This window comes from Cebus imitator, unplaced genomic scaffold (assembly GCF_001604975.1).
Source record: "Cebus imitator isolate Cc_AM_T3 unplaced genomic scaffold, Cebus_imitator-1.0 Scaffold53, whole genome shotgun sequence".
Taxonomy (NCBI): domain Eukaryota; kingdom Metazoa; phylum Chordata; class Mammalia; order Primates; family Cebidae; genus Cebus; species Cebus imitator.
Window position 1 is genome coordinate 9632010 of NW_016107368.1, and position 9499 is coordinate 9641508.

The following is a 9499-nucleotide window of genomic DNA, read 5'->3' on the forward strand; positions in this document are numbered from 1 at the left end:
AGCAGCAGGATGGAGCCTGCCAGCTGCCTGCCTAAAGCAGTGAATTGTGGAGGAGGCACAAAATCCACCTGAGCACCTGTGAATATAAGAGAAACAAACCCCCATCCTCTTCCTCTTCCAGGGGCTGCCCTCCTCCAGGTGCACCCATCAGCCAACCCACTGGAAACAAGGCTTCTGCTAACTAAGATTGAACAATGGTGCCAACATCTCACAGTCTGATGTTCAAGGACAGGAAGCATCTGGCACAGAAGAAAGATGTAGGCTGGGAGGCTAGGCCAGTCTCACCTTTTCATGTTTTTCTGCCTGCTTTATATTTGCTTGCGGATGATTAGATGGTGCCCACTCAGCTTAAGGGTGGGTCTGCCTTCCCCAGCCCACTGACTCAATTGTGCATCTCCTTCAGCAACACCCTCACAGACACACCCAGGACTAATTCCCTGCATCCTTCAATCCAATCAAGTTGACACTTAGTATTAACCATCACAATTTCACCCCTCGTTAACTTGAACTGGTACACATCTCCTGAGATCATACATAATCTTCAAATAAAGACAATAATAAGGTCATAGTTACACCTAACATAGTTCAACTATCCTTCATACAACCAGAAATGCACCAATCCCCAACTCAACTACGATTACATAAAGTTAACAATACGTAAATGTTGATATGAAGTCAATAAGTCTTATGTCACATGACAAAAAGAAAGGAAATAAAATGAAGATATTTTCTTACTACAAGGGTACACACTCACAAACATGTTTTTAACAAAGGAAGGAGGAAATAATCATGACAGTTACAGTCCTTGCTTTTGCAGCTGGTCACGTGGTCGTAGCTGGTATTGATGACTATCTTCCTTTACTACCCATTCTGAATCCCCTTTGCCTTCAGCAAGCACCACAGCAGGCCGTGTTTTTTTTTTCCTGGTGGAGTGACCCAAACCTTCATTCCTGAGGTGTCAGGGCCATTTGTAGTCCTGTCTGGATTGGGCTGTTGTAGTTTCCCATTGACCTTAATCACAGGCCATGATAAAACAAAGAGATGCCCTAATGGAGCTCCTGTCTTCCATGCACACTCTTCCTTACCTCTGTTGTGAAGCAGTAGACTGATTTCATCTTGATAGTCTGGGTCAATCACCCCAAGCAACACTATAACTCCCTTCTTAGCCTGTTGACTTAAAGGTAGGAGGAGCCCAAAGTGTCCAGGTGACAATCTTAACTTCCAGTTTAATGGGATCGTTGTTGTGTCTCCTGGTGGTAGAATTCCTCCCTCTGGAACTAAGACCTCTAGGCCAGCAGAATGTAATGTCGTGGGAACACGAAGCAAAAATTTTTCTAGTGAGTCACTAGGGGTGATGGTGAGTGGTGCCACTTCCACCTCCGCCCCTTAATTCCTGGACCCGTGAATCCTGGCTATGGGAGGAAACAGTACCGTATATTGGATGCTGATTCAGAGCATACACAGCTTCCTGAAGAACTTTGCCCCAGCCCTGCAAAGTATTGTCACTTACTTGACATTGTAATTGTGACTTCAAAAGGCCATTCCACTGTTCTGTCAATGCAGCTGCTTCAGGATAATGGGGAACATGATAAGACCAGTAAATTCCATGAACATGAGCCCACTGCCACACTTCTTTATCCATAAAGTGAATGCCTTGGTCAGAGGAAATGCTGTGTGGAATACCATGACAGTGGATAAGGCATTCTGTGAGTTCACGGATGGTAGTCTTGGCAGAATCATTGCGTGCAGGATAGGCAAACCCATATCTGGAGTAAGTGTCTATCCCAGTGTAGATAAACTGCCCTTTCCATGATGGAAGAGGTCCAATATAATCAACCTGCCACCAGGTAGCTGGCTGATCATGCTGAGGAATGGTGTCATATTGAGAGCTCAGTGTTGGTGTCTGCTGCTGGAATATTGGGCACTCAGCAGTGGCCACAGCCAGCTCACCCTTGGTGAGTAGAAGTCCATGTTGCTGAGCCCATGTGTAACCTCCTGCAACCATGGCCACTTTGTTTATGGGCCCACTGGGTGATCACAGGGGTGGCTAGGGAAAGAGGCTGAGTGGTGTCCACAGAACGGCTCATCCTATCCACTTGATTATTAAAATTCTCCTCTGCTGAGTTCACCTGTTGGTGAGCACTCACATGGGATATAAATATCTTCACAGTTTTTGACCTCTCAGAGAGGTCCATCCACATACCTCTTCCCCAAATTTCTTTGTTACCAATTTTCCAATCATGCGTCTTCCAAGTCCCTGACCATCCAGCCAAACCATTGGCTACAGCCCATGAATCAGTATACAGTCACACATCTGCCCATTTCTCCTTCCATGCAAAGTGCTCAACCAGGTGAACTGCTCAAGGTTCTGCCTACTGGGAAGATTTCCCTTCACTGTTGTCCTTCAGGGATGTCCTAGAAAGGGGCTGTAGTGCTGCAGCTGTCCACTTTCAGGTGGTGCCTGCATATGATGCAGAACATCTGTAAACCAGACCCTAGTCTGCTCATCATCTGTCAACTGATCATAGGGAATCCCTCATGAGGCCATCAGTGCAAGCTGGGGGAGGGAAGGCAGGTTGGCAGGAGTGGAGATCACAGGCATTTGAGCCACTTCCTCATGTAACTTGTGCCTCAGGACCTGCTTGAGCCTGATCACGTATATAACACTTCCATTTAATAGGATGCTGCCATGCATGACCTACTCTATGGCTAGATGGGTCAGAAAACACCCAGTTCATGTTAGACAGTTGAGGTCGCATGGTGACTTGATGACCCATAGTCAAACGTTGAGTTTCCATCAAAGCCCAGTAACAGGCCAAGAGCTGTCTCTCAAAAGGACAGTAGTTATCTGCAGAAGATGGCAAGTCCTTGCTCCAAAATTCTAGAGGCCTCCACTGTGATTCACCTATGGGGGCCTACTAAAGTCTCCAAACAGCATCCCTATCTGCCACCGTCACCTCAATCATCATTGGATCTGCTGGGTCATATGGCCCAAATGGCAGAGCAGCTTGCACAACAGCCTGGATCTATTGCAGAGCCGCCTTCTGTTCTGGACCCAATTCAAAACGGACAGCCTTTTGCGCCAGTTAGTAAATGGGCCAGAATAACACACTCAAATGAGGAATGTGTTGCCTCCCAAGTCAAAATAGGCCCACTAAGCATTGTGCCTTTCTGTTGGTTGTGAGAGGGACCAAAAGTGGCAATTTATTCTTCACTTTAGAAGGAATAGCTTGACAGGGCCCACATCACTGGACCCCTAGAAATTTTACTGAGGTACAAGGTCCCTGAATTTTAGTCAGATTTATTTCCATCCTCTGGCATGCAAATGTCTCACCAATAAGTGCAGTGTGTTTGCTACTTCTTGCTCACTGGATCCAATCAGCATAATGTCATCAGTGTAATGGACCAGTGTGATATCTTGTGGAAGTGAAATGTGATCAAGGTCTCTCTGAATAATATTATGACACAAAGCTGGAGAGTTGATATGCCCCTGAGGTAGGACAGTAAAGGTATATTACTGGCCTTGCCAGCTGAAGGCAAATTGCTTCTGGTGGGCCTTATGGACAGGAATGGAGAAAAAGTCATTTGCCAAGTCAATGGCTGCATACCAGGTACCAGGAGATGTGTTACCAGGTACCAGGAGATGTGTTAATTTGCTCAAGTCATGAAATCACATCTGGTACAGCAGCTGCAATTGGACTCACCACTTGGTTAAGTGTACAATAATCCATGGTCATTCTCCAAGAGCCATCTGTCTTCTGCAAAGCTCACATGAGAAAGTTGAATGGGGATGTGGTGGGAATCACCACCACTACATCCTTCAAGTCCTTGATGGTGGCACTAATCTCCTCAATCCCTCCAGGGATGCAATACTGTTTTTGATTTACTACTTTTCTAGGTACGGGCAGCTCTAATGGCTTCTATTTGGCCTTTCCCACCATAGTAGCCCTCACCCTACCAGTCAGGGAGCCAATGTGGGGGTTCTGCCCGCTGTTAAGTATGTCTATGCCAATTATACATTCTGGCACTGGGGAAATGACCACAGGATGAGTCTGGGAACCCACTGGATGCACTATAGGTCAGATCTAAGCTAAAACTCCATAAGCCCCCACTTTAACTGCAGGACCACGATGACATTTTGGGTTACCTGGAATCAATGTCCGCACAGAGCCAGTGTCCAGTAGTCCCTGAAATCTCTGATCATTTCCCTTTCCTCAGTGCACGGTTACCCTGGTTAAAGGCCAGAGGTCTCCTTGGGTAAGGATGGGAGAAAGATTCACAGCATAAATTGCTGGCAATGTAGTGTGGTCCTTCCTCAAGGGGACCTGGCCTCCCCTTCATTCAAGGGGTTCTGGGTCTGCCAACTGGTTCATGTCTGGAAATTGATTGAGGGGCCATGATTCTCTGTTTTTATAATTCTAATTAGGTTTTTGTTCATTTGACTTAGAAGATTTCTGCTTATATAAATTAAGTAGGAATACAATAGGCTTTCCATCAATTTCACTTCCAAAAACACCATGATTAATTAGCCAATGCCAGAACTCTACATGAGTCACACTATTCTGATTGCCCCTTTACCTCTTCTCTCCATTACAGTAGCTATGCCCACCTGGCCTTTGATGGTTGAGTGCCGCCACTTGGCCGCCACCACCTTGAGATCTAATTATTTCCATTGTATTTAAATTTTGCAGTTGAGTGACTGTGGTTCCCATTGTTAGATGTGACATGCAGAAAAGAGCAATTTTAGGGCTCTTCAAAGATGCAGGTGCTGCCCTCACAAATCTATTTTGCAAGGCACTGGTCAAGTGTATATCATCCCTCACAGCTGGGATGAGTAGGTCTAAAGTGACTAATCCAGTCCACCATCCCTATCTCCCTAAGTCTTTGGATCCCTTCCTCTACATTAAACCAAGGGAGATCGGCATTTCCAGCTTGCCTACAGTGGGCCATCTTTTAATCCATATTTCAGCTAACCAAGCAAATAAACTATTAGAATCTTTTTTAACTCCCCAGGTTGCAACATTAAATGCAGAGTGATATTGTTTGGCTGTAACCCTACCCAAATCTCAACTTGAATTTTATCTCCCAGCATTCCCATGTGTTGCGGGAGGGACCCAGCGGGAGGTGATTGAATCATGGGGGCCAGTCTTTCCTGTGCTATTCTCATGATAGTGAATAAGTCTCACAAGATGTTATGGGTTTATCAGGGGTTTCTGCTTTTGCCTCTTCCTCATTTTTCTCTTGCTGCCGCCATGTAAGAAGTGCCTTTCACCTCCTGCTGATTGTGAGGCCTCCCCAGCCATACGAAACTGTAAGTTCAATTAAACCTCTTTTTGTTCCGAATTCGATGTATGTCTTTATCGGCGTATGAAAATGGACTAATGCAGTAAATTGGTACCAGAAGATGTTGCTGAAGTGATTCCTGAAAATGTGGAAGCGACTTTGGAACTAAGTAATAGGCAGAGACTGGAACAGTTTGGAGGGCTCAGAAGAAGAGAGGAAAATGTGGGAAAGTTTGGAACTTCCTAGAGACTTTATGAATGGCTTTGCCCAAAATGATGATAGTGATATGGACAATAAAATCCAGGCCGAGGTGGTGTCATAGGGAGATGAGGAACTTGTTGGGAACTGGAGCAAAGGTGACCTTTGTTATGTTTTAGCCAAGAGACTGGCAGCATTTTGCCCCTGCCCTAGAGATTTGTGGAACTTTGAACTTGAGAAAGATGATTTAGGGCACCTGGTGGAAGACATTTCTAAGCAGAAAAGCATTCAAAAGGTGACTTGAGTGTTAGAGTAGTGGTCAGGGTTCTCCTCCAGCCCAGGCCTGGCTGACAGAACGTGGCATCTCACAGGCTGCATCAGGCGTCAGCCACAGCCGGCCCTGGCACCAGGAGCCTCCCAACAGCCCACACTGGGTCCAGCAGGCTGGGAGGCACTTCTGCCGCCTGGCATGGAGAGGGAGGATTGGCCTCCTATGGGCAGCACTTGTACCCTGAGAGTGGGGGCTGAGTGGGGTGGAGGCTGTGGTGGGCGCAGAGCAGGGTGACCCCAGCCACCAGAACTGGGGAGGTCTGAGAATGTGGTCAAATTCTACATGCCACCCTGTCCTGCATCTTAGAGCCCAGGACAGTTAAACCAGGAGTAGGAGAAAAAGGAACCAGATGTGCTCCCTGGTCTGCGACCACCGCTGGCAGCTCTGCCGCCTCAGCAGAGGATGGCCACCACTTTTGCCCTGGGACTTGCTGGGTCAGAGGGGCCTCCCCTCTCTGGGCAGGATCTTAGTTGGATCTGTTCCTTTATTTATTTTTATTTTTACTTTTATTTTTTGAGATGGAGTTTCACTCTTGTCACCCAGGCTGGAGTTTAGTGACACAATCTCAATTCACTGCAACCTCCACCTCTTGGGCTCAAGTGATTCTCCTGCCTCAGCCTCCCAAGTAGCTGGGATTACAGGTTCCCCCCACCACATCCAGCTAATTTTTGTATTTTTAGTAGAGACAAGGTTTCACCACATTGGCCAGGCTGGTCTCGAACTGCTGACCTCAGGTGATCCACCTGCCTCAGCCTCCCAAAGTGTTGTGATTACAGGTGTGAGCCAAGGATCTGCTCTTTCTTAACAACAGTAAGGTGGAGGCTATAGGCCACACAACACCAGGGCTGGTCAGAATGTGGCCCCTTGTTCTCCTGTCCATGCTGTGGCTAGGCTCCTGCCAAAGGGGCTTCCTCAGGCACCAGCGGGCATTGTAGGGATGAGGGGCATCACAGTCCCTCTGCAGGCAGGGTCACTGGCCCGGGGTGGACTCTGAGGTTTGCCCCTGGGTGATGGGAGAGGGGAAAGATTCAAACAGGGTGTCTTCCCTGCTGTGATCTCTCTCCTGTGGCAGACATGAGGCTCCCCGCAACACACACACCTCCCTGGCTGAACTTGGGTGCCACTGCAACACAGCAAAGCTCTGTAAACTCAGTGGCTGAAAACCAAACCCGTTATTATCTCCTCCATGGGTCAGGATCTGCTCAGGGTCTCATGAGGCAGCAATAAAGTGCCAGCAGGTTGCGGTCTTACCTGGAGCTCTGCCAAGGAAGACCCGCTTCTGAGCTGATTCAGGCTGTCGGCTGAGTTTTCCTGCTTGCTCTGGGTCCTGGCCATGCGGCCCCTATGTGGGCCGCTCACAACATGCAGCCGGCTTCTTCAAGGGTGGCAGAACTTCTCTGACTTCAGGGAAGACCTCAGTCACTCTTTTTTTCTCTTGAGACAGAGTCTTGCTCTATCACCAAGGCTGGAGTTCAGTAGTGCAATCTCAGCTCACTGCAACCTCTGCCTCTTGGGTTCAAGTGACTCTCCTGCCTTAGCCTCCAGAGTAGCTGGGATTATAGGCATGCATCACCACACCTGACTAATGTTTGTATTTTTTGTAGAGACAGGGTTTCTCCATGTTGGCCAGGCTGGTCTTGAACTCCTGACCTAAGGCAATCCATCCGCCTCAGCCTTCCAAAGTGCTGGGATTACAGGCATGAGCCACCACGCCCAGCGCCAGTCCCTTTTATAGGGGTGGTCCCAATTACTCAGGCCCAGGACAATCTCTCTTTTGATCAATTCAAAGTCAACCAGTTAGGGACCTCAAAATCCTTTTTGCCATATCAGGTAACACCATCAGGGCGATGCTAGCCTATCATACTGATAGGTCCCGTTATTCAAAGGGATGGATGATGCAGGGCACAGACACTTTGACAGATGAATTTTGCTCTGATCTGTAATAGAAACATAAATTGTTAACAGGAAGTATGCAGATAGGATATGTTTTCTTCCCTTGTTTCAACACGTTGCTTATCATCTGGGAAAGGAGCAGGCAGAACTTAAAACCTTATTAAATCTTTTTAATCCATTTGGTTCTATGAGAAGAGAAGCAAACAAATATTGGCAGGACTGTTGGCACAGTTGTGTGAGTTGTACACTGCACAATCAAGAAGTGCTATTCTCAGCAGTCGTGGACACCCCTGGGAGTTATGCAGTCTGTAAATGGCAGTCCTGCTCTCCTAGACAGAGCTAGGATGGGATGGCATTGGGACCAGCACAGAGTCAACCTATTGAAGAAGCCCAGTACTGTGGGTGTCCTGACCAGAATTGAGTCCACAGGGCCCTGGCCTTTGAGTGGAGATGGCTTGCCTGCTGTGCGTGCTTGGGTAGGAACAGGGCTGCCTTCCAGAGCCCTCCTTGGTTAGTGAGCTGTTGGCAGGGGACGGCTGCTCCAGCCCATCTTCTCCACGCAGAACAGGATGAGGTGGATAACGATGAGCTCAGATCTGGACACAGTGAAGGTGGTGTGCCCGTGGTCACCCGGCTGGGGTGAACTTTGGGCAGCTGGAGCTGTAGGTCTGAGTCAGTGGCAATCAGCAAGGGAAAGTAGGGGTTAAGTCAGAAGGTGAAGGACCCCAAAATGGTCATTGTGATACTGTGGAGGGAGCCCTGGTTCTAATCCCAGCTCCACCTCACAGGCAAATGAGGTCACCCCTCTGTGCCTCCATTTTCTTGCTAGTAAATTAAGGGTAAAAGTACAGTCTCCTAGAGTGGAAGACACGAGTTTCAACGAGATCATGTGAAAGGTGGCACAAGGCCTTGCACAGAGGGTGTGCTCCCGGAAGAGTGACTAAGGCTCTTCCAGGTTGGCGAGTGCACAGTGAAACCCACGACTGTACTGAGAGACACCCCTTTGCATCAGCAGGCCCAGGGGGCATCCCCATGGGCTTTATTAGAGGGCATGGAACTCAGTCCCTTAAGTCCTCGAAGATCAGATGTAGCTGGCTCTAAACGTATCCAAACATTTAAAATCCAACCTGTGCTGTCTGGTCTGCTGATCAGAACACCAACAACCCACAGTGGAAGCCATGAGCTCACTGTGTGTCTGGAAGCTCCCCACTCCTGGGGCTCAGGGCTTCCAGCACACCTCTGCTCTGTGGCATGCTCCCTCCCGCTGTGTCTACTGCCTTCTGCGTGCTGTTTTTGCCATTGGCTGTGAGCACATTTGTACATTTCTGCATGGTTAAACTGCACTTCCTGTGGGCAGATAAGATGCCTTTTGCTTTGTATCTTCAGCACCTAGCAAGGTGTTTGACACACAGAGAGGGAAAGTAAATACTCGATTATTTTTCCTTAAAAAAAAAATATCCCCCAGCTTTATTGAGGTATAATTGGTAAATAAAAATTGTATATATGGCTGGGCACGGTGGCTCATGCCTGTAATCCCAGTACTGTGGAAGACCAAGGCGGGCAGATTGCTTGAGCTCAGGAGTTGGAGACCAGCCTGGGCAACATGGAATCCCCGTCTCGACCAAAAATACAAAAATCAGCTGAGCGTGGTGGTGTGTGCCTGCAGTCCCAGCTACTAGGGAAGCTGAGGCGGGAGGATTGCCTGAGCTTGGGAGGTGGAGGTTGCAGTGAGCTGAGATGGTGCCACTGGGCTCCAGCCTGCGTGACAGAGCCAGACACTGCCTCAAAATTAAA